Source organism: Pseudorca crassidens, chromosome 16, assembly GCF_039906515.1.
Source record: "Pseudorca crassidens isolate mPseCra1 chromosome 16, mPseCra1.hap1, whole genome shotgun sequence".
In the NCBI taxonomy this organism is placed as follows: Eukaryota; Metazoa; Chordata; class Mammalia; order Artiodactyla; family Delphinidae; genus Pseudorca; species Pseudorca crassidens.
In genome coordinates, this window is record NC_090311.1 from 84421809 (window position 1) to 84445714 (window position 23906).

At 70.0% G+C, this 23906-nt stretch overlaps 12 pseudogenes; all 12 read left to right on the forward strand.

The window, feature by feature from the left end:
* The first annotated feature begins 1959 nt into the window (after positions 1 to 1959).
* On the forward strand, positions 1960 to 2095 carry LOC137209683 (5S ribosomal RNA; annotated as a pseudogene).
* A 937-nt stretch (positions 2096 to 3032) lies between these two features.
* On the forward strand, positions 3033 to 3168 carry LOC137209666 (5S ribosomal RNA; annotated as a pseudogene).
* Positions 3169 to 5166: 1998 nt separating this feature from the next.
* On the forward strand, positions 5167 to 5302 carry LOC137209684 (5S ribosomal RNA; annotated as a pseudogene).
* A 937-nt stretch (positions 5303 to 6239) lies between these two features.
* On the forward strand, positions 6240 to 6375 carry LOC137209634 (5S ribosomal RNA; annotated as a pseudogene).
* A 3085-nt stretch (positions 6376 to 9460) lies between these two features.
* Positions 9461 to 9596, forward strand: LOC137209586 (5S ribosomal RNA; annotated as a pseudogene).
* A 1986-nt stretch (positions 9597 to 11582) lies between these two features.
* LOC137209685 (5S ribosomal RNA) lies at positions 11583 to 11718 on the forward strand (annotated as a pseudogene).
* A 937-nt stretch (positions 11719 to 12655) lies between these two features.
* On the forward strand, positions 12656 to 12791 carry LOC137209635 (5S ribosomal RNA; annotated as a pseudogene).
* Positions 12792 to 14786: 1995 nt separating this feature from the next.
* LOC137209687 (5S ribosomal RNA) lies at positions 14787 to 14922 on the forward strand (annotated as a pseudogene).
* Positions 14923 to 15859: 937 nt separating this feature from the next.
* Positions 15860 to 15995, forward strand: LOC137209667 (5S ribosomal RNA; annotated as a pseudogene).
* Positions 15996 to 17990: 1995 nt separating this feature from the next.
* LOC137209688 (5S ribosomal RNA) lies at positions 17991 to 18126 on the forward strand (annotated as a pseudogene).
* A 937-nt stretch (positions 18127 to 19063) lies between these two features.
* LOC137209669 (5S ribosomal RNA) lies at positions 19064 to 19199 on the forward strand (annotated as a pseudogene).
* A 3085-nt stretch (positions 19200 to 22284) lies between these two features.
* Positions 22285 to 22420, forward strand: LOC137209598 (5S ribosomal RNA; annotated as a pseudogene).
* The last annotated feature ends 1486 nt before the right edge of the window (positions 22421 to 23906 follow it).

The following is a 23906-nucleotide window of genomic DNA, read 5'->3' on the forward strand; positions in this document are numbered from 1 at the left end:
CCGCGGCGGTCGTGGCGTTGGCGGCAGTGGCGGCGGCGGTGGCGGCGGTGGTGGCGGCGGCCGTCTCCGCCCCCGCCGGGTACCGCTGCAGGCCCCACCTCCTCAGGACCCTCCCACCACAGCAAGCGTCTGATGGGGCGTTCCCCGCCTGCCTGAGCGGCCAGGCGGCCAGAAGTCGTCCCTGGAAGGCAGCGGCACACCAGACGCTCCGTTGGTCCCCTGACTCGAAGCAGACATGGCCGCGGACCTGGGTGCCGTCCATGCGGCCCGCGAGCCCCTCGACCTGCACCTGGCGGCCCCCACTGGAGCCCAGCCCCGGCGCCGCCACCTGTCTGCCGGGGGGTGTCTCTCCACAGCTCCATCCGGAAAAAGCCCCCCCTCCACCGTTTCGCCGTGGCCTGGTGCCGGAGAGGGATAGAGGGCGCAGGCCGCTTCCGCGGGCCTGCCGTCCACCTGGGCCGGTGTCCTGAGCTCGGACGGTGGTGTGGAGGCAAGGGTGGCGTTGCTGGGTCTAAGGGGCTTTGCCAACTCAATGGTGGCTCCCACTTCCTTCGGGCCAGCTGCTGTTGGGCAGGAAGGCCGGCCCGGTCTGCGACAGGGCTGCGCCTAGCGCAGCGTGGGCAGTCAGGTGGGATGCCCAAAGGACTGCAGGCCCCGGGCCCTGAAGCCTCCGGGGCCACATCCCTGTGAGCGACCTGCGGGATCCGGGGTGGGAGGCCAAGCGCCGAAACGTTTCCTGGGTCCCTCCCGCCCTGGGCTGGGTGGTCGCCAAAACCTCCGACACCACCTGGTCCCCGAGACCTCCGTTCCTCTGCCTAGGCGGGCGGGCCGCTGGGCTGGCGGTAAGTCCCATGGGCCTGCTAAGCTGCGCCTCAAGAGGCAGCCTGCGACCCACTGACACCTACTGTCAAACCAGCCTAGACGGGCCCGATCAAGTCTGGATCTCGGAAGCTAAGCAGGGTCGGGCCTGGTTCGAACTTGGATGGGAGACCTCCTGGATGGGAGAGCTCCTGGGAATACCGGGTGCTGTAGGATTTTTGCCTTCCGCTCTGCTTTCTCCTTTTGTCGCCCGCGGTGGCGGCGGCGGCGGCCGTCTCCGCCCCCGCCGGGTACCAGGTACCGCTGCAGGCCCCACCTCCTCAGGCCCCTCCCACCACAGCAAGCGTCTGATGGGGCACTCCCCACCTGCCAGACCGGCCAGGCGGCCAGAAGGCGTCCCTGGAAGGCAGCGACACACCAGCCGCTCCAGGGGGCGGCCTGACGTCACCCAGACATGGCCGCGGACCCGGGTGCCGTCCGTTCGGCCCGCGAGCCCCGCGAGCTGCACCTGGTCGCAGCCACTGGAGTCCAGCCCCGGCACCGCCACCTGTCTTCCGGGGTGTCTCTCCACAGCTCCATCCGGAAAAAGCACCCCTTCTGCCCCTTCGCCGCGGCCGTGGGCAGGAGCAGGATCGAGGGCCCAGGCCACTTCCCCGGACCTGCCGGCCACCTGGGACGAGGTCCTGAGCTCGGACGGTGGCGTCGGGGCAAGGGTGGCCTTGCTGTGTCTAAGGGGCCGTGCCAACTCAATGGTGGCTCCCAGTGGCTTCGGGCCAGCTGCTGTAGGACAGGAGGGTCGGACCAGTCTGCCTCTGAGCTACGCCTACCACAGCGTGGGCGCGTAGGTGGGATGCCCGAGGCACCGCCGACCCCGGGCCCTGAAGCCTCCGGGGCTACGTCCCTGTGAGCGGCCTGTGGGATCTGGGGCGGGGCACGAAGCGCCGAAAAGCTTGCTGTGTCCCACCCGCCCTGCGCTGGGAGGTCGCCAACTCCTCCGCCACCCCCCGGTCGCCGAAACCTCCGTTCCCCCGCCTAGGCGGGCGGCGGGGCCCTGCCAGGGCGGGCGGGCCGCTGGGCCGGCGGTAAGGCCCAAGGGCCTGCTAAACTGCACCTCAAGAGGCAGCCCGCGACCACCCCAGTGTCTACGGCCAAACCACCCTAGACGGGCCCGATCTCGACTCGATCTCGGAAGCTAAGCAGGGTTGGGCCTGGTTAGTAGTTGGATGGCAGACTTCCCGGACGGGAGAGCTCCCTGGAACGCCAGGTGCTGTAGGCCTTTTGCCTCCCGCTACACACCTTCTCATTTTGTCGACCGCGGCGGTCGTGGCGGTGGCGGCGGTGGTGGCGGCGGCCGTCTCCGCCCCCGCCGGGTACCGCTGCAGGCCCCACCTCCTCAGGACCCTCCCACCACAGCAAGCGTCTGATGGGGCGCTCCCCGCCTGCCTGAGCGGCCAGGCGGCCAGAAGGCGTCCCTGGAAGGCAGCGGCACACCATATGCTCCGTTCGTCCCCTGACTCGAAGCAGAAATGGCCGCGGACCCGGGTGCCGTCCATGCGGCCCGCGAGCCCCTCGACCTGCACCTGGCGGTCCCCACTGGATCCAGCCCCGGCGCCGCCACCTGTCTGCCGGTGGGTGTCTCTCCAAAGCTCCATCCGGAAAAAGCCCCCCCTCCACCGTTTCGCCGCGGCCGGGTGCCGGAGAGGGATAGAGGGCCCAGGCCACATCCGCGGGACTGCCGGCCACCAGGGGCGGGGTCCTGAGGTCGGACGGTGGTGTGGGGGCAAGGGTGGAGTTGCTGGGTCTAAGGGGCTTTGCCAACTCAATGGTGGCTCCCACTGGCTTCGGGCCAGCTGCTGTCGGGCAGGAGGGCCGGCCCGGTCTGCGACAGGGCTGCGCCTAGCGCAGCGTGGGCGGTCAGGTGGGATGCACAAGGGACCGCAGGCCCCGGGCCCTGAAGCCTCTGGGGCCACAACCCTGTGAGCGACCTGCGGGATCTGCGGTGGGAGGCCAAGCGCCGAAATGTTTCCTGGGTCCCTCCCACCCTGGCCTGGGTGGTCGCCAACTCCTCTGCCACCGCCTGGTCCCCGAGACCTCCGTTCCCCTGCCTAGGCGGGCGGCGGGGCCCTGCCGGGGCGGGCGGGCCACTGGGCCGGCGGTAAGGCCCAAGAGCCTGCTAAGCTGCACCTCAAGTGGAAGCCCGCGACCCCCCCAGTGTCTACGGCCAAACCACCCTAGACGGGCCCGATCTCGACTCGATCTCGGAAGCTAAGCAGGGTTGGGCCTGGTTAGTAGTTGGACGGCAGACCTCCCGGACGGGAGAGCCCCTGGGAACGCCAGGTGCTGTAGGCTTTTTGCCTCCCGCTACACACCTTCTCATTTTGTCGACCGCGGCGGTCGTGGCGTTGGCGGCGGTGGCGGCGGCGGTGGCGGCGGTGGTGGCGGCGGCCGTCTCCGCCCCCGCCGGGTACCGCTGCAGGCCCCACCTCCTCAGGACCCTCCCACCACAGCAAGCGTCTGATGGGGCGCTCCCCGCCTGCCTGAGCGGCCAGGCGGCCAGAAGGCGTCCCTGGAAGGCAGCGGCACACCAGACGCTCCGTTGGTCCCCTGACTCGAAGCAGACATGGCCGCGGACCTGGGTGCCGTCCATGCGGCCCGCGAGCCCCTCGACCTGCACCTGGCGGCCCCCACTGGAGCCCAGCTCCGGCGCCGCCACCTGTCTGCCGGGGGGTGTCTCTCCACAGCTCCATCCGGAAAAAGCCCCCCCTCCACCGTTTCGCCGTGGCCTGGTGCCGGAGAGGGATAGAGGGCGCAGGCCGCTTCCGCGGGCCTGCCGTCCACCTGGGCCGGTGTCCTGAGCTCGGACGGTGGTGTGGAGGCAAGGGTGGCGTTGCTGGGTCTAAGGGGCTTTGCCAACTCAATGGTGGCTCCCACTTCCTTCGGGCCAGCTGCTGTTGGGCAGGAAGGCCGGCCCGGTCTGCGACAGGGCTGCGCCTAGCGCAGCGTGGGCAGTCAGGTGGGATGCCCAAAGGACTGCAGGCCCCGGGCCCTGAAGCCTCCGGGGCCACATCCCTGTGAGCGACCTGCGGGATCCGGGGTGGGAGGCCAAGCGCCGAAACGTTTCCTGGGTCCCTCCCGCCCTGGGCTGGGTGGTCGCCAAAACCTCCGACACCACCTGGTCCCCGAGACCTCCGTTCCTCTGCCTAGGCGGGCGGGCCGCTGGGCTGGCGGTAAGTCCCATGGGCCTGCTAAGCTGCGCCTCAAGAGGCAGCCTGCGACCCACTGACACCTACTGTCAAACCAGCCTAGACGGGCCCGATCAAGTCTGGATCTCGGAAGCTAAGCAGGGTCGGGCCTGGTTCGAACTTGGATGGGAGACCTCCTGGATGGGAGAGCTCCTGGGAATACCGGGTGCTGTAGGATTTTTGCCTTCCGCTCCGCTTTCTCCTTTTGTCGCCCGCGGTGGCGGCGGCGGCGGCGGCCGTCTCCGCCCCCGCCGGGTACCAGGTACCGCTGCAGGCCCCACCTCCTCAGGCCCCTCCCACCACAGCAAGCGTCTGATGGGGCACTCCCCACCTGCCAGACCGGCCAGGCGGCCAGAAGGCGTCCCTGGAAGGCAGCGACACACCAGCCGCTCCAGGGGGCGGCCTGACGTCACCCAGACATGGCCGCGGACCCGGGTGCCGTCCGTTCGGCCCGCGAGCCCCGCGAGCTGCACCTGGCCGCAGCCACTGGAGTCCAGCCCCGGCACCGCCACCTGTCTTCCGGGGTGTCTCTCCACAGCTCCATCCGGAAAAAGCACCCCTTCTGCCCCTTCGCCGCGGCCGTGGGCAGGAGCAGGATCGAGGGCCCAGGCCACTTCCCCGGACCTGCCGGCCACCTGGGACGAGGTCCTGAGCTCGGACGGTGGCGTCGGGGCAAGGGTGGCCTTGCTGTGTCTAAGGGGCCGTGCCAACTCAATGGTGGCTCCCAGTGGCTTCGGGCCAGCTGCTGTAGGACAGGAGGGTCGGACCAGTCTGCCTCTGAGCTACGCCTACCACAGCGTGGGCGCGCAGGTGGGATGCCCGAGGCACCGCCGACCCCGGGCCCTGAAGCCTCCGGGGCTACGTCCCTGTGAGCGGCCTGTGGGATCTGGGGCGGGGCACGAAGCGCCGAAAAGCTTGCTGTGTCCCACCCGCCCTGCGCTGGGAGGTCGCCAACTCCTCCGCCACCCCCCGGTCGCCGAAACCTCCGTTCCCCCGCCTAGGCGGGCGGCGGGGCCCTGCCAGGGCGGGCGGGCCGCTGGGCCGGCGGTAAGGCCCAAGGGCCTGCTAAACTGCACCTCAAGAGGCAGCCCGCGACCACCCCAGTGTCTACGGCCAAACCACCCTAGACGGGCCCGATCTCGACTCGATCTCGGAAGCTAAGCAGGGTTGGGCCTGGTTAGTAGTTGGATGGCAGACTTCCCGGACGGGAGAGCTCCCTGGAACGCCAGGTGCTGTAGGCCTTTTGCCTCCCGCTACACACCTTCTCATTTTGTCGACCGCGGCGGTCGTGGCGGTGGCGGCGGTGGTGGCGGCGGCCGTCTCCGCCCCCGCCGGGTACCGCTGCAGGCCCCACCTCCTCAGGACCCTCCCACCACAGCAAGCGTCTGATGGGGCGCTCCCCGCCTGCCTGAGCGGCCAGGCGGCCAGAAGGCGTCCCTGGAAGGCAGCGGCACACCATATGCTCCGTTCGTCCCCTGACTCGAAGCAGAAATGGCCGCGGACCCGGGTGCCGTCCATGCGGCCCGCGAGCCCCTCGACCTGCACCTGGCGGTCCCCACTGGATCCAGCCCCGGCGCCGCCACCTGTCTGCCGGTGGGTGTCTCTCCAAAGCTCCATCCGGAAAAAGCCCCCCCTCCACCGTTTCGCCGCGGCCGGGTGCCGGAGAGGGATAGAGGGCCCAGGCCACATCCGCGGGACTGCCGGCCACCAGGGGCGGGGTCCTGAGGTCGGACGGTGGTGTGGGGGCAAGGGTGGAGTTGCTGGGTCTAAGGGGCTTTGCCAACTCAATGGTGGCTCCCACTGGCTTCGGGCCAGCTGCTGTCGGGCAGGAGGGCCGGCCCGGTCTGCGACAGGGCTGCGCCTAGCGCAGCGTGGGCGGTCAGGTGGGATGCACAAGGGACCGCAGGCCCCGGGCCCTGAAGCCTCTGGGGCCACAACCCTGTGAGCGACCTGCGGGATCTGCGGTGGGAGGCCAAGCGCCGAAATGTTTCCTGGGTCCCTCCCACCCTGGCCTGGGTGGTCGCCAACTCCTCTGCCACCGCCTGGTCCCCGAGACCTCCGTTCCCCTGCCTAGGCGGGCGGCGGGGCCCTGCCGGGGCGGGCGGGCCACTGGGCCGGCGGTAAGGCCCAAGAGCCTGCTAAGCTGCACCTCAAGTGGAAGCCCGCGACCCCCCCAGTGTCTACGGCCAAACCACCCTAGACGGGCCCGATCTCGACTCGATCTCGGAAGCTAAGCAGGGTTGGGCCTGGTTAGTAGTTGGACGGCAGACCTCCCGGACGGGAGAGCTCCTGGGAACGCCAGGTGCTGTAGGCTTTTTGCCTCCCGCTACACACCTTCTCATTTTGTCGACCGCGGCGGTCGTGGCGTTGGCGGCGGTGGCGGCGGCGGTGGCGGCGGTGGTGGCGGCGGCCGTCTCCGCCCCCGCCGGGTACCGCTGCAGGCCCCACCTCCTCAGGACCCTCCCACCACAGCAAGCGTCTGATGGGGCGCTCCCCGCCTGCCTGAGCGGCCAGGCGGCCAGAAGGCGTCCCTGGAAGGCAGCGGCAAACCATATGCTCCGTTCGTCCCCTGACTCGAAGCAGACATGGCCGCGGACCCGGGTGCCGTCCATGCGGCCCGCGAGCCCCTCGACCTGCACCTGGCGGTCCCCACTGGAGCCCAGCCCCGGCGCCGCCACCTGTCTGCCGGTGGGTGTCTCTCCACAGCTCCATCCGGAAAAAGCCCCCCCTCCACCGTTTCGCCGCGGCCGTGTGCCGGAGAGGGATAGAGGGCCCAGGCCGCTTCCGCGGGCCTGCCGGCCACCTGGGGCGGGGTCCTGAGCTCGGACGGTGGTGTGGGGGCAAGGGGGGCGTTGCTGGGTAAGGGGCTTTGCTAACGCAAAGGTGGCTCCCACTGGCTTCGGGCCAGCTGCTATCGGGCAGGAAGGCTGGCCCGGTCTGCAACAGGGCAGCGCCTAGCGCAGCGTGGGCGGGCAGGTGGGATGCCCAAGGGACCGCAGTCCCCGGGCCCTGAAGCCTCCGGGGCCACATCCTTGTGAGCGACCTGCGGGATCTGGGGTGGGAGGCCAAGCGCCGAAACGTTTGCTGGGTCCCGCCCGCCCTGGGCTGGGTGGTCGCCAACACCTCCGCCACCACCCGATCACCGAGACCTCCGTTCCTCTGCCTAGGTGGCCGGCGGGGCCCTGCCAGGGCGGGCGGGCCGCTAGGCTGGCAGTAAGGCCCAAGGGCCTGCTAAGCTGCGCCTCAAGAGGCAGCCCGTGACCCACCGACACCTACTACCAAAGCAGCCTAGACGGGCCCGATCAAGTCTGGATCTCGGAAGCTAAGCAGGGTCGGGCCTGTTTCGAACTTGGATGGGAGACGTCCTGGCTGGGAGAGCTCCTGGGAATACCGGGTGCTGTAGGCTTTTTGCCTCTCGCTCCGCTTTCTCCTTTTGTCGCCCGCGGTGGCGGCGATGGTGGCGGCGGTGGTGGAGGCAGCCGTCTCCGCCCCTGTCAGGTACCGCTGCAGGCCCCACCTCCTCAGGCCCCTGCCACCACAGCAAGCGTCTGATGGGGCACTCCCCACCTGCCTGACCGGCCAGGCGGCCAGAAGGCGTCCCTGGAAGGCAGCGGCACACCAGCTGCTCCGGGTGGCGGCCTGACGTCACCCAGACATGGCCGCGGACCCGGGTGCCGTCCGTTCGGCCCCTGAGCCCCACGAGCTGCAGCTGGCCGCAGCCACTGGAGCCCAGCCCCGGCGCCGCCACCTGTCTTCCGGGGTGTCTCTCCACAGCTCCATCCGGAAAAAGCCCCCCTCCACCGTTTCGCCGCGGCCGTGTGCCGGAGAGGGATAGAGGGCCCAGGCCGCTTCCGCAGGCCTGCCGGCCACCTGGGCCGGGGTACAGAGCTCGGACGGTGGTGTGGGGGCAAGGGTGGCGTTGCTGGGTCTAAGGGGCTTTGCCAACTCAACGGTGGCTCCCACTGGCTTCAGGCCAGCTGCTGTCGGGCAGGAAGGCCGGCCCGGTCTGCGACAGGGCTGCGCCTAGCGCAGCGAGGGCAGGCAGGTGAGAGGCCCAAAGGACCGCAGGCCCCGGGCCCTGAAGCCTCCGGGGCCACATCCTTGTGAGCGACCTGCGGGATCTGGGGTGGGAGGCCAAGCGACGAAACGTTTCCTGGGTCCCGCCCGCCCTGGGCTGGGTGGTCGCCAACACCTCGCGCCAGCAACCGGTCCCCGAGACCTCCGTTCCTCTGCCTAGACGGGTGGCGGGGCCCTGCCAGGGCGGGCGGGCCGCTGGGCTTGCGGTAAGGCGCAAGGGCCTGCTAAGCTGCGCCTCAAGAGGCAGCCCGCGACCCACTGACACCTACTGCCAAAGCAGCCTAGACGGGCCCAATCAAGTCTGGATCTCGGAAGCTAAGCAGGGTCGGGCCTGGTTAGAACTTGGATGGGAGACCTCCTGGATGGGAGAGCTCCTGGGAATGCCGGGTGCTGTACGCTTTTTGCCTCCTGCTCCGCTTTCTCCTTTTGTCGCCCGCGGTGTCAGTGGCGGCGGCCGTCTCCACGCCTGCTGGGTACCAGGTACCACTGCAGGCCCCACCTCCTCTGGCCCCTCCCACCACAGCAAGCGTCTGATGGGGCACTCCCCACCTGCCTGACTGGCCAGGCGGCCAGAAGGCGTCCCTGGAAGGCAGCGGCACACCAGACGCTCCAGGGGCGGCCTGACGTCACCCAGACATGGCCGCGGACCCGGGTGCCGTCCGTTCGGTCCGTGAGCCCCGCGAGCTACACCTGGCCGCAGCCACAGGAGCCCAGGCCCGGCTCCACCACCTGTCTTCCAGGGTGTCTCTCCACAGCTCCATCCGGAAAAAGCACCCCCTCCGCCGCTTCGCCTCGGCCGTGGGCGGGAGCAGGATCGAGGGCCCAGGCCGCTTCCCCGGGCCTGCCGGCCCCCTGGGCCAGGGTACAGAGCTCGGACGGTGGTGTGGGGGCAAGGGTGGCGTTGCTGGGTCTAAGGGGCTTTGCCAACTCAATGGTGGCTCCCACTGGCTTCGGACCAGCTGCTGTCGGGCAGGAGGGCCGGCCCGGTCTGCGGCTGGGCTGCGCCTAGCGCAGCGTGGGCGGTCAGGTGGGATGCACAAGGGACCGCAGGCCCCGGGCCCTGAAGCCTCCGGGGCCACATCCCTGTGAGCGACCTGCGGACTCTGCGGTGGGAGGCCAAGCGCCGAAACGTTTCCTGGGTCCCTCCCGCCCTGGGCTGGGTGGTCGCCAACTCCTCTGCCACCGCCTGGTCCCCGAGACCTCTGTTCCCCTGCCTAGGCGGGCGGCGGGGCCCTGCCGGGGCGGGCGGGCCACTGGGCCGGCGGTAAGTCCCAAGCGCCTGCTAAGCTGCGCCTCAAGTGGAAGCCCGCGACCCCCCCAGTGTCTACGGCCAAACCACCCTAGACGAGCCCGATCTCGACTCGATCTCGGAAGCTAAGCAGGGTTGGGCCTGGTTAGTAGTTGGATGGGAGACCTCCCGGACGGGAGAGCTCCTGGGAACGCCAGGTGCTGTAGGCTTTTTGCCTCCCGCTACACACCTTCTCCTTTTGTCGACCGTGGCGGTCGTGGCGGTGGCGGCGGTGGCGGCGGTGGTGGCGGCGGCCGTCTCCGCCCCCGCCGGGTACCGCTGCAGGCCCCACCTCCTCAGGACCCTCCCACCACAGCAAGCGTCTGATGGGGCGCTCCCCGCCTGCCTGAGCGGCCAGGCGGCCAGAAGTCGTCCCTGGAAGGCAGCGGCACACCAGACGCTCCGTTGGTCCCCTGACTCGAAGCAGACATGGCCGCGGACCTGGGTGCCGTCCATGCGGCCCGCGAGCCCCTCGACCTGCACCTGGCGACCCCCACTGGAGCCCAGCCCCGGCGCCGCCACCTGTCTGCCGGGGGGTGTCTCTCCACAGCTCCATCCGGAAAAAGCCCCCCCTCCACCGTTTCGCCGTGGCCTGGTGCCGGAGAGGGATAGAGGGCGCAGGCCGCTTCCGCGGGCCTGCCGTCCACCTGGGCCGGTGTCCTGAGCTCGGACGGTGGTGTGGAGGCAAGGGTGGCGTTGCTGGGTCTAAGGGGCTTTGCCAACTCAACGGTGGCTCCCACTTCCTTCGGGCCAGCTGCTGTCGGGCAGGAAGGCCGGCCCGGTCTGCGACAGGGCTGCGCCTAGCGCAGCGTGGGCAGTCAGGTGGGATGCCCAAAGGACCGCAGGCCCCGGGCCCTGAAGCCTCCGGGGCCACATCCCTGTGAGCGACCTGCGGGATCCGGGGTGGGAGGCCAAGCGCCGAAACGTTTCCTGGGTCCCTCCCGCCCTGGGCTGGGTGGTCGCCAAAACCTCCGACACCACCTGGTCCCCGAGACCTCCGTTCCTCTGCCTAGGCGGGCGGGCCGCTGGGCTGGCGGTAAGTCCCATGGGCCTGCTAAGCTGCGCCTCAAGAGGCAGCCTGCGACCCACTGACACCTACTGTCAAACCAGCCTAGACGGGCCCGATCAAGTCTGGATCTCGGAAGCTAAGCAGGGTCGGGCCTGGTTCGAACTTGGATGGGAGACCTCCTGGATGGGAGAGCTCCTGGGAATACCGGGTGCTGTAGGATTTTTGCCTTCCGCTCCGCTTTCTCCTTTTGTCGCCCGCGGTGGCGGCGGCGGCGGCGGCCGTCTCCGCCCCCGCCGGGTACCAGGTACCGCTGCAGGCCCCACCTCCTCAGGCCCCTCCCACCACAGCAAGCGTCTGATGGGGCACTCCCCACCTGCCAGACCGGCCAGGCGGCCAGAAGGCGTCCCTGGAAGGCAGCGACACACCAGCCGCTCCAGGGGGCGGCCTGACGTCACCCAGACATGGCCGCGGACCCGGGTGCCGTCCGTTCGGCCCGCGAGCCCCGCGAGCTGCACCTGGTCGCAGCCACTGGAGTCCAGCCCCGGCACCGCCACCTGTCTTCCGGGGTGTCTCTCCACAGCTCCATCCGGAAAAAGCACCCCTTCTGCCCCTTCGCCGCGGCCGTGGGCAGGAGCAGGATCGAGGGCCCAGGCCACTTCCCCGGACCTGCCGGCCACCTGGGACGAGGTCCTGAGCTCGGACGGTGGTGTCGGGGCAAGGGTGGCCTTGCTGTGTCTAAGGGGCCGTGCCAACTCAATGGTGGCTCCCAGTGGCTTCGGGCCAGCTGCTGTAGGACAGGAGGGTCGGACCAGTCTGCCTCTGAGCTACGCCTACCACAGCGTGGGCGCGCAGGTGGGATGCCCGAGGCACCGCCGACCCCGGGCCCTGAAGCCTCCGGGGCTACGTCCCTGTGAGCGGCCTGTGGGATCTGGGGCGGGGCACGAAGCGCCGAAAAGCTTGCTGTGTCCCACCCGCCCTGCGCTGGGAGGTCGCCAACTCCTCCGCCACCCCCCGGTCGCCGAAACCTCCGTTCCCCCGCCTAGGCGGGCGGCGGGGCCCTGCCAGGGCGGGCGGGCCGCTGGGCCGGCGGTAAGGCCCAAGGGCCTGCTAAACTGCACCTCAAGAGGCAGCCCGCGACCACCCCAGTGTCTACGGCCAAACCACCCTAGACGGGCCCGATCTCGACTCGATCTCGGAAGCTAAGCAGGGTTGGGCCTGGTTAGTAGTTGGATGGCAGACTTCCCGGACGGGAGAGCTCCCTGGAACGCCAGGTGCTGTAGGCCTTTTGCCTCCCGCTACACACCTTCTCATTTTGTCGACCGCGGCGGTCGTGGCGGTGGCGGCGGTGGTGGCGGCGGCCGTCTCCGCCCCCGCCGGGTACCGCTGCAGGCCCCACCTCCTCAGGACCCTCCCACCACAGCAAGCGTCTGATGGGGCGCTCCCCGCCTGCCTGAGCGGCCAGGCGGCCAGAAGGCGTCCCTGGAAGGCAGCGGCACACCATATGCTCCGTTCGTCCCCTGACTCGAAGCAGAAATGGCCGCGGACCCGGGTGCCGTCCATGCGGCCCGCGAGCCCCTCGACCTGCACCTGGCGGTCCCCACTGGATCCAGCCCCGGCGCCGCCACCTGTCTGCCGGTGGGTGTCTCTCCAAAGCTCCATCCGGAAAAAGCCCCCCCTCCACCGTTTCGCCGCGGCCGGGTGCCGGAGAGGGATAGAGGGCCCAGGCCACATCCGCGGGACTGCCGGCCACCAGGGGCGGGGTCCTGAGGTCGGACGGTGGTGTGGGGGCAAGGGTGGAGTTGCTGGGTCTAAGGGGCTTTGCCAACTCAATGGTGGCTCCCACTGGCTTCGGGCCAGCTACTGTCGGGCAGGAGGGCCGGCCCGGTCTGCGACAGGGCTGCGCCTAGCGCAGCGTGGGCGGTCAGGTGGGATGCACAAGGGACCGCAGGCCCCGGGCCCTGAAGCCTCTGGGGCCACAACCCTGTGAGCGACCTGCGGGATCTGCGGTGGGAGGCCAAGCGCCGAAATGTTTCCTGGGTCCCTCCCACCCTGGCCTGGGTGGTCGCCAACTCCTCTGCCACCACCTGGTCCCCGAGACCTCCGTTCCCCTGCCTAGGCGGGCGGCGGGGCCCTGCCGGGGCGGGCGGGCCACTGGGCCGGCGGTAAGGCCCAAGAGCCTGCTAAGCTGCACCTCAAGTGGAAGCCCGCGACCCCCCCAGTGTCTACGGCCAAACCACCCTAGACGGGCCCGATCTCGACTCGATCTCGGAAGCTAAGCAGGGTTGGGCCTGGTTAGTAGTTGGACGGCAGACCTCCCGGACGGGAGAGCTCCTGGGAACGCCAGGTGCTGTAGGCTTTTTGCCTCCCGCTACACACCTTCTCATTTTGTCGACCGCGGCGGTCGTGGCGTTGGCGGCAGTGGCGGCGGCGGTGGCGGCGGTGGTGGCGGCGGCCGTCTCCGCCCCCGCCGGGTACCGCTGCAGGCCCCACCTCCTCAGGACCCTCCCACCACAGCAAGCGTCTGATGGGGCGTTCCCCGCCTGCCTGAGCGGCCAGGCGGCCAGAAGTCGTCCCTGGAAGGCAGCGGCACACCAGACGCTCCGTTGGTCCCCTGACTCGAAGCAGACATGGCCGCGGACCTGGGTGCCGTCCATGCGGCCCGCGAGCCCCTCGACCTGCACCTGGCGGCCCCCACTGGAGCCCAGCCCCGGCGCCGCCACCTGTCTGCCGGGGGGTGTCTCTCCACAGCTCCATCCGGAAAAAGCCCCCCCTCCACCGTTTCGCCGTGGCCTGGTGCCGGAGAGGGATAGAGGGCGCAGGCCGCTTCCGCGGGCCTGCCGTCCACCTGGGCCGGTGTCCTGAGCTCGGACGGTGGTGTGGAGGCAAGGGTGGCGTTGCTGGGTCTAAGGGGCTTTGCCAACTCAATGGTGGCTCCCACTTCCTTCGGGCCAGCTGCTGTTGGGCAGGAAGGCCGGCCCGGTCTGCGACAGGGCTGCGCCTAGCGCAGCGTGGGCAGTCAGGTGGGATGCCCAAAGGACTGCAGGCCCCGGGCCCTGAAGCCTCCGGGGCCACATCCCTGTGAGCGACCTGCGGGATCCGGGGTGGGAGGCCAAGCGCCGAAACGTTTCCTGGGTCCCTCCCGCCCTGGGCTGGGTGGTCGCCAAAACCTCCGACACCACCTGGTCCCCGAGACCTCCGTTCCTCTGCCTAGGCGGGCGGGCCGCTGGGCTGGCGGTAAGTCCCATGGGCCTGCTAAGCTGCGCCTCAAGAGGCAGCCTGCGACCCACTGACACCTACTGTCAAACCAGCCTAGACGGGCCCGATCAAGTCTGGATCTCGGAAGCTAAGCAGGGTCGGGCCTGGTTCGAACTTGGATGGGAGACCTCCTGGATGGGAGAGCTCCTGGGAATACCGGGTGCTGTAGGATTTTTGCCTTCCGCTCTGCTTTCTCCTTTTGTCGCCCGCGGTGGCGGCGGCGGCGGCCGTCTCCGCCCCCGCCGGGTACCAGGTACCGCTGCAGGCCCCACCTCCTCAGGCCCCTCCCACCACAGCAAGCGTCTGATGGGGCACTCCCCACCTGCCAGACCGGCCAGGCGGCCAGAAGGCGTCCCTGGAAGGCAGCGACACACCAGCCGCTCCAGGGGGCGGCCTGACGTCACCCAGACATGGCCGCGGACCCGGGTGCCGTCCGTTCGGCCCGCGAGCCCCGCGAGCTGCACCTGGTCGCAGCCACTGGAGTCCAGCCCCGGCACCGCCACCTGTCTTCCGGGGTGTCTCTCCACAGCTCCATCCGGAAAAAGCACCCCTTCTGCCCCTTCGCCGCGGCCGTGGGCAGGAGCAGGATCGAGGGCCCAGGCCACTTCCCCGGACCTGCCGGCCACCTGGGACGAGGTCCTGAGCTCGGACGGTGGCGTCGGGGCAAGGGTGGCCTTGCTGTGTCTAAGGGGCCGTGCCAACTCAATGGTGGCTCCCAGTGGCTTCGGGCCAGCTGCTGTAGGACAGGAGGGTCGGACCAGTCTGCCTCTGAGCTACGCCTACCACAGCGTGGGCGCGTAGGTGGGATGCCCGAGGCACCGCCGACCCCGGGCCCTGAAGCCTCCGGGGCTACGTCCCTGTGAGCGGCCTGTGGGATCTGGGGCGGGGCACGAAGCGCCGAAAAGCTTGCTGTGTCCCACCCGCCCTGCGCTGGGAGGTCGCCAACTCCTCCGCCACCCCCCGGTCGCCGAAACCTCCGTTCCCCCGCCTAGGCGGGCGGCGGGGCCCTGCCAGGGCGGGCGGGCCGCTGGGCCGGCGGTAAGGCCCAAGGGCCTGCTAAACTGCACCTCAAGAGGCAGCCCGCGACCACCCCAGTGTCTACGGCCAAACCACCCTAGACGGGCCCGATCTCGACTCGATCTCGGAAGCTAAGCAGGGTTGGGCCTGGTTAGTAGTTGGATGGCAGACTTCCCGGACGGGAGAGCTCCCTGGAACGCCAGGTGCTGTAGGCCTTTTGCCTCCCGCTACACACCTTCTCATTTTGTCGACCGCGGCGGTCGTGGCGGTGGCGGCGGTGGTGGCGGCGGCCGTCTCCGCCCCCGCCGGGTACCGCTGCAGGCCCCACCTCCTCAGGACCCTCCCACCACAGCAAGCGTCTGATGGGGCGCTCCCCGCCTGCCTGAGCGGCCAGGCGGCCAGAAGGCGTCCCTGGAAGGCAGCGGCACACCATATGCTCCGTTCGTCCCCTGACTCGAAGCAGAAATGGCCGCGGACCCGGGTGCCGTCCATGCGGCCCGCGAGCCCCTCGACCTGCACCTGGCGGTCCCCACTGGATCCAGCCCCGGCGCCGCCACCTGTCTGCCGGTGGGTGTCTCTCCAAAGCTCCATCCGGAAAAAGCCCCCCCTCCACCGTTTCGCCGCGGCCGGGTGCCGGAGAGGGATAGAGGGCCCAGGCCACATCCGCGGGACTGCCGGCCACCAGGGGCGGGGTCCTGAGGTCGGACGGTGGTGTGGGGGCAAGGGTGGAGTTGCTGGGTCTAAGGGGCTTTGCCAACTCAATGGTGGCTCCCACTGGCTTCGGGCCAGCTGCTGTCGGGCAGGAGGGCCGGCCCGGTCTGCGACAGGGCTGCGCCTAGCGCAGCGTGGGCGGTCAGGTGGGATGCACAAGGGACCGCAGGCCCCGGGCCCTGAAGCCTCTGGGGCCACAACCCTGTGAGCGACCTGCGGGATCTGCGGTGGGAGGCCAAGCGCCGAAATGTTTCCTGGGTCCCTCCCACCCTGGCCTGGGTGGTCGCCAACTCCTCTGCCACCGCCTGGTCCCCGAGACCTCCGTTCCCCTGCCTAGGCGGGCGGCGGGGCCCTGCCGGGGCGGGCGGGCCACTGGGCCGGCGGTAAGGCCCAAGAGCCTGCTAAGCTGCACCTCAAGTGGAAGCCCGCGACCCCCCCAGTGTCTACGGCCAAACCACCCTAGACGGGCCCGATCTCGACTCGATCTCGGAAGCTAAGCAGGGTTGGGCCTGGTTAGTAGTTGGACGGCAGACCTCCCGGACGGGAGAGCCCCTGGGAACGCCAGGTGCTGTAGGCTTTTTGCCTCCCGCTACACACCTTCTCATTTTGTCGACCGCGGCGGTCGTGGCGTTGGCGGCGGTGGCGGCGGCGGTGGCGGCGGTGGTGGCGGCGGCCGTCTCCGCCCCCGCCGGGTACCGCTGCAGGCCCCACCTCCTCAGGACCCTCCCACCACAGCAAGCGTCTGATGGGGCGCTCCCCGCCTGCCTGAGCGGCCAGGCGGCCAGAAGGCGTCCCTGGAAGGCAGCGGCACACCAGACGCTCCGTTGGTCCCCTGACTCGAAGCAGACATGGCCGCGGACCTGGGTGCCGTCCATGCGGCCCGCGAGCCCCTCGACCTGCACCTGGCGGCCCCCACTGGAGCCCAGCTCCGGCGCCGCCACCTGTCTGCCGGGGGGTGTCTCTCCACAGCTCCATCCGGAAAAAGCCCCCCCTCCACCGTTTCGCCGTGGCCTGGTGCCGGAGAGGGATAGAGGGCGCAGGCCGCTTCCGCGGGCCTGCCGTCCACCTGGGCCGGTGTCCTGAGCTCGGACGGTGGTGTGGAGGCAAGGGTGGCGTTGCTGGGTCTAAGGGGCTTTGCCAACTCAATGGTGGCTCCCACTTCCTTCGGGCCAGCTGCTGTTGGGCAGGAAGGCCGGCCCGGTCTGCGACAGGGCTGCGCCTAGCGCAGCGTGGGCAGTCAGGTGGGATGCCCAAAGGACTGCAGGCCCCGGGCCCTGAAGCCTCCGGGGCCACATCCCTGTGAGCGACCTGCGGGATCCGGGGTGGGAGGCCAAGCGCCGAAACGTTTCCTGGGTCCCTCCCGCCCTGGGCTGGGTGGTCGCCAAAACCTCCGACACCACCTGGTCCCCGAGACCTCCGTTCCTCTGCCTAGGCGGGCGGGCCGCTGGGCTGGCGGTAAGTCCCATGGGCCTGCTAAGCTGCGCCTCAAGAGGCAGCCTGCGACCCACTGACACCTACTGTCAAACCAGCCTAGACGGGCCCGATCAAGTCTGGATCTCGGAAGCTAAGCAGGGTCGGGCCTGGTTCGAACTTGGATGGGAGACCTCCTGGATGGGAGAGCTCCTGGGAATACCGGGTGCTGTAGGATTTTTGCCTTCCGCTCCGCTTTCTCCTTTTGTCGCCCGCGGTGGCGGCGGCGGCGGCCGTCTCCGCCCCCGCCGGGTACCAGGTACCGCTGCAGGCCCCACCTCCTCAGGCCCCTCCCACCACAGCAAGCGTCTGATGGGGCACTCCCCACCTGCCAGACCGGCCAGGCGGCCAGAAGGCGTCCCTGGAAGGCAGCGACACACCAGCCGCTCCAGGGGGCGGCCTGACGTCACCCAGACATGGCCGCGGACCCGGGTGCCGTCCGTTCGGCCCGCGAGCCCCGCGAGCTGCACCTGGTCGCAGCCACTGGAGTCCAGCCCCGGCACCGCCACCTGTCTTCCGGGGTGTCTCTCCACAGCTCCATCCGGAAAAAGCACCCCTTCTGCCCCTTCGCCGCGGCCGTGGGCAGGAGCAGGATCGAGGGCCCAGGCCACTTCCCCGGACCTGCCGGCCACCTGGGACGAGGTCCTGAGCTCGGACGGTGGCGTCGGGGCAAGGGTGGCCTTGCTGTGTCTAAGGGGCCGTGCCAACTCAATGGTGGCTCCCAGTGGCTTCGGGCCAGCTGCTGTAGGACAGGAGGGTCGGACCAGTCTGCCTCTGAGCTACGCCTACCACAGCGTGGGCGCGTAGGTGGGATGCCCGAGGCACCGCCGACCCCGGGCCCTGAAGCCTCCGGGGCTACGTCCCTGTGAGCGGCCTGTGGGATCTGGGGCGGGGCACGAAGCGCCGAAAAGCTTGCTGTGTCCCACCCGCCCTGCGCTGGGAGGTCGCCAACTCCTCCGCCACCCCCCGGTCGCCGAAACCTCCGTTCCCCCGCCTAGGCGGGCGGCGGGGCCCTGCCAGGGCGGGCGGGCCGCTGGGCCGGCGGTAAGGCCCAAGGGCCTGCTAAACTGCACCTCAAGAGGCAGCCCGCGACCACCCCAGTGTCTACGGCCAAACCACCCTAGACGGGCCCGATCTCGACTCGATCTCGGAAGCTAAGCAGGGTTGGGCCTGGTTAGTAGTTGGATGGCAGACTTCCCGGACGGGAGAGCTCCCTGGAACGCCAGGTGCTGTAGGCCTTTTGCCTCCCGCTACACACCTTCTCATTTTGTCGACCGCGGCGGTCGTGGCGGTGGCGGCGGTGGTGGCGGCGGCCGTCTCCGCCCCCGCCGGGTACCGCTGCAGGCCCCACCTCCTCAGGACCCTCCCACCACAGCAAGCGTCTGATGGGGCGCTCCCCGCCTGCCTGAGCGGCCAGGCGGCCAGAAGGCGTCCCTGGAAGGCAGCGGCACACCATATGCTCCGTTCGTCCCCTGACTCGAAGCAGAAATGGCCGCCGACCCGGGTGCCGTCCATGCGGCCCGCGAGCCCCTCGACCTGCACCTGGCGGTCCCCACTGGATCCAGCCCCGGCGCCGCCACCTGTCTGCCGGTGGGTGTCTCTCCAAAGCTCCATCCGGAAAAAGCCCCCCCTCCACCGTTTCGCCGCGGCCGGGTGCCGGAGAGGGATAGAGGGCCCAGGCCACATCCGCGGGACTGCCGGCCACCAGGGGCGGGGTCCTGAGGTCGGACGGTGGTGTGGGGGCAAGGGTGGAGTTGCTGGGTCTAAGGGGCTTTGCCAACTCAATGGTGGCTCCCACTGGCTTCGGGCCAGCTGCTGTCGGGCAGGAGGGCCGGCCCGGTCTGCGACAGGGCTGCGCCTAGCGCAGCGTGGGCGGTCAGGTGGGATGCACAAGGGACCGCAGGCCCCGGGCCCTGAAGCCTCTGGGGCCACAACCCTGTGAGCGACCTGCGGGATCTGCGGTGGGAGGCCAAGCGCCGAAATGTTTCCTGGGTCCCTCCCACCCTGGCCTGGGTGGTCGCCAACTCCTCTGCCACCGCCTGGTCCCCGAGACCTCCGTTCCCCTGCCTAGGCGGGCGGCGGGGCCCTGCCGGGGCGGGCGGGCCACTGGGCCGGCGGTAAGGCCCAAGAGCCTGCTAAGCTGCACCTCAAGTGGAAGCCCGCGACCCCCCCAGTGTCTACGGCCAAACCACCCTAGACGGGCCCGATCTCGACTCGATCTCGGAAGCTAAGCAGGGTTGGGCCTGGTTAGTAGTTGGACGGCAGACCTCCCGGACGGGAGAGCCCCTGGGAACGCCAGGTGCTGTAGGCTTTTTGCCTCCCGCTACACACCTTCTCATTTTGTCGACCGCGGCGGTCGTGGCGTTGGCGGCGGTGGCGGCGGCGGTGGCGGCGGTGGTGGCGGCGGCCGTCTCCGCCCCCGCCGGGTACCGCTGCAGGCCCCACCTCCTCAGGACCCTCCCACCACAGCAAGCGTCTGATGGGGCGCTCCCCGCCTGCCTGAGCGGCCAGGCGGCCAGAAGGCGTCCCTGGAAGGCAGCGGCAAACCATATGCTCCGTTCGTCCCCTGACTCGAAGCAGACATGGCCGCGGACCCGGGTGCCGTCCATGCGGCCCGCGAGCCCCTCGACCTGCACCTGGCGGTCCCCACTGGAGCCCAGCCCCGGCGCCGCCACCTGTCTGCCGGTGGGTGTCTCTCCACAGCTCCATCCGGAAAAAGCCCCCCCTCCACCGTTTCGCCGCGGCCGTGTGCCGGAGAGGGATAGAGGGCCCAGGCCGCTTCCGCGGGCCTGCCGGCCACCTGGGGCGGGGTCCTGAGCTCGGACGGTGGTGTGGGGGCAAGGGGGGCGTTGCTGGGTAAGGGGCTTTGCTAACGCAAAGGTGGCTCCCACTGGCTTCGGGCCAGCTGCTATCGGGCAGGAAGGCTGGCCCGGTCTGCGACAGGGCAGCGCCTAGCGCAGCGTGGGCGGGCAGGTGGGATGCCCAAGGGACCGCAGTCCCCGGGCTCTGAAGCCTCCGGGGCCACATCCTTGTGAGCGACCTGCGGGATCTGGGGTGGGAGGCCAAGCGCCGAAACGTTTGCTGGGTCCCGCCCGCCCTGGGCTGGGTGGTCGCCAACACCTCCGCCACCACCCGATCACCGAGACCTCCGTTCCTCTGCCTAGGTGGCCGGCGGGGCCCTGCCAGGGCGGGCGGGCCGCTAGGCTGGCAGTAAGGCCCAAGGGCCTGCTAAGCTGCGCCTCAAGAGGCAGCCCGCGACCCACCGACACCTACTACCAAAGCAGCCTAGACGGGCCCGATCAAGTCTGGATCTCGGAAGCTAAGCAGGGTCGGGCCTGTTTCGAACTTGGATGGGAGACGTCCTGGCTGGGAGAGCTCCTGGGAATACCGGGTGCTGTAGGCTTTTTGCCTCTCGCTCCGCTTTCTCCTTTTGTCGCCCGCGGTGGCGGCGATGGTGGCGGCGGTGGTGGAGGCAGCCGTCTCCGCCCCTGTCAGGTACCGCTGCAGGCCCCACCTCCTCAGGCCCCTGCCACCACAGCAAGCGTCTGATGGGGCACTCCCCACCTGCCTGACCGGCCAGGCGGCCAGAAGGCGTCCCTGGAAGGCAGCGGCACACCAGCTGCTCCGGGTGGCGGCCTGACGTCACCCAGACATGGCCGCGGACCCGGGTGCCGTCCGTTCGGCCCCTGAGCCCCACGAGCTGCAGCTGGCCGCAGCCACTGGAGCCCAGCCCCGGCGCCGCCACCTGTCTTCCGGGGTGTCTCTCCACAGCTCCATCCGGAAAAAGCCCCCCTCCACCGTTTCGCCGCGGCCGTGTGCCGGAGAGGGATAGAGGGCCCAGGCCGCTTCCGCAGGCCTGCCGGCCACCTGGGCCGGGGTACAGAGCTCGGACGGTGGTGTGGGGGCAAGGGTGGCGTTGCTGGGTCTAAGGGGCTTTGCCAACTCAACGGTGGCTCCCACTGGCTTCAGGCCAGCTGCTGTCGGGCAGGAAGGCCGGCCCGGTCTGCGACAGGGCTGCGCCTAGCGCAGCGAGGGCAGGCAGGTGAGATGCCCAAAGGACCGCAGGCCCCGGGCCCTGAAGCCTCCGGGGCCACATCCTTGTGAGCGACCTGCGGGATCTGGGGTGGGAGGCCAAGCGACGAAACGTTTCCTGGGTCCCGCCCGCCCTGGGCTGGGTGGTCGCCAACACCTCGCGCCAGCAACTGGTCCCCGAGACCTCCGTTCCTCTGCCTAGACGGGTGGCGGGGCCCTGCCAGGGCGGGCGGGCCGCTGGGCTTGCGGTAAGGCGCAAGGGCCTGCTAAGCTGCGCCTCAAGAGGCAGCCCGCGACCCACTGACACCTACTGCCAAAGCAGCCTAGACGGGCCCAATCAAGTCTGGATCTCGGAAGCTAAGCAGGGTCGGGCCTGGTTAGAACTTGGATGGGAGACCTCCTGGATGGGAGAGCTCCTGGGAATGCCGGGTGCTGTACGCTTTTTGCCTCCTGCTCCGCTTTCTCCTTTTGTCGCCCGCGGTGTCAGTGGCGGCGGCCGTCTCCACGCCTGCTGGGTACCAGGTACCACTGCAGGCCCCACCTCCTCTGGCCCCTCCCACCACAGCAAGCGTCTGATGGGGCACTCCCCACCTGCCTGACTGGCCAGGCGGCCAGAAGGCGTCCCTGGAAGGCAGCGGCACACCAGACGCTCCAGGGGTGGCCTGACGTCACCCAGACATGGCCGCGGACCCGGGTGCCGTCCGTTCGGTCCGTGAGCCCCGCGAGCTACACCTGGCCGCAGCCACAGGAGCCCAGGCCCGGCTCCACCACCTGTCTTCCAGGGTGTCTCTCCACAGCTCCATCCGGAAAAAGCACCCCCTCCGCCGCTTCGCCTCGGCCGTGGGCGGGAGCAGGATCGAGGGCCCAGGCCGCTTCCCCGGGCCTGCCGGCCCCCTGGGCCGGGGTACAGAGCTCGGACGGTGGTGTGGGGGCAAGGGTGGCGTTGCTGGGTCTAAGGGGCTTTGCCAACTCAATGGTGGCTCCCACTGGCTTCGGGCCAGCTGCTGTCGGGCAGGAGGGCCGGCCCGGTCTGCGGCTGGGCTGCGCCTAGCGCAGCGTGGGCGGTCAGGTGGGATGCACAAGGGACCGCAGGCCCCGGGCCCTGAAGCCTCCGGGGCCACATCCCTGTGAGCGACCTGCGGACTCTGCGGTGGGAGGCCAAGCGCCGAAACGTTTCCTGGGTCCCTCCCGCCCTGGGCTGGGTGGTCGCCAACTCCTCTGCCACCGCCTGGTCCCCGAGACCTCTGTTCCCCTGCCTAGGCGGGCGGCGGGGCCCTGCCGGGGCGGGCGGGCCACTGGGCCGGCGGTAAGTCCCAAGCGCCTGCTAAGCTGCGCCTCAAGTGGAAGCCCGCGACCCCCCCAGTGTCTACGGCCAAACCACCCTAGACGAGCCCGATCTCGACTCGATCTCGGAAGCTAAGCAGGGTTGGGCCTGGTTAGTAGTTGGATGGGAGACCTCCCGGACGGGAGAGCTCCTGGGAACGCCAGGTGCTGTAGGCTTTTTGCCTCCCGCTACACACCTTCTCCTTTTGTCGACCGTGGCGGTCGTGGCGGTGGCGGCGGTGGCGGCGGTGGTGGCGGCGGCCGTCTCCGCCCCCGCCGGGTACCGCTGCAGGCCCCACCTCCTCAGGACCCTCCCACCACAGCAAGCGTCTGATGGGGCGCTCCCCGCCTGCCTGAGCGGCCAGGCGGCCAGAAGTCGTCCCTGGAAGGCAGCGGCACACCAGACGCTCCGTTGGTCCCCTGACTCGAAGCAGACATGGCCGCGGACCTGGGTGCCGTCCATGCGGCCCGCAAGCCCCTCGACCTGCACCTGGCGACCCCCACTGGAGCCCAGCCCCGGCGCCGCCACCTGTCTGCCGGGGGGTGTCTCTCCACAGCTCCATCCGGAAAAAGCCCCCCCTCCACCGTTTCGCCGTGGCCTGGTGCCGGAGAGGGATAGAGGGCGCAGGCTGCTTCCGCGGGCCTGCCGTCCACCTGGGCCGGTGTCCTGAGCTCGGACGGTGGTGTGGAGGCAAGGGTGGCGTTGCTGGGTCTAAGGGGCTTTGCCAACTCAACGGTGGCTCCCACTTCCTTCGGGCCAGCTGCTGTCGGGCAGGAAGGCCGGCCCGGTCTGCGACAGGGCTGCGCCTAGCGCAGCGTGGGCAGTCAGGTGGGATGCCCAAAGGACCGCAGGCCCCGGGCCCTGAAGCCTCCGGGGCCACATCCCTGTGAGCGACCTGCGGGATCCGGGGTGGGAGGCCAAGCGCCGAAACGTTTCCTGGGTCCCTCCCGCCCTGGGCTGGGTGGTCGCCAAAACCTCCGACACCACCTGGTCCCCGAGACCTCCGTTCCTCTGCCTAGGCGGGCGGGCCGCTGGGCTGGCGGTAAGTCCCATGGGCCTGCTAAGCTGCGCCTCAAGAGGCAGCCTGCGACCCACTGACACCTACTGTCAAACCAGCCTAGACGGGCCCGATCAAGTCTGGATCTCGGAAGCTAAGCAGGGTCGGGCCTGGTTCGAACTTGGATGGGAGACCTCCTGGATGGGAGAGCTCCTGGGAATACCGGGTGCTGTAGGATTTTTGCCTTCCGCTCCGCTTTCTCCTTTTGTCGCCCGCGGTGGCGGCGGCGGCGGCGGCCGTCTCCGCCCCCGCCGGGTACCAGGTACCGCTGCAGGCCCCACCTCCTCAGGCCCCTCCCACCACAGCAAGCGTCTGATGGGGCACTCCCCACCTGCCAGACCGGCCAGGCGGCCAGAAGGCGTCCCTGGAAGGCAGCGACACACCAGCCGCTCCAGGGGGCGGCCTGACGTCACCCAGACATGGCCGCGGACCCGGGTGCCGTCCGTTCGGCCCGCGAGCCCCGCGAGCTGCACCTGGCCGCAGCCACTGGAGTCCAGCCCCGGCACCGCCACCTGTCTTCCGGGGTGTCTCTCCACAGCTCCATCTGGAAAAAGCACCCCTTCTGCCCCTTCGCCGCGGCCGTGGGCAGGAGCAGGATCGAGGGC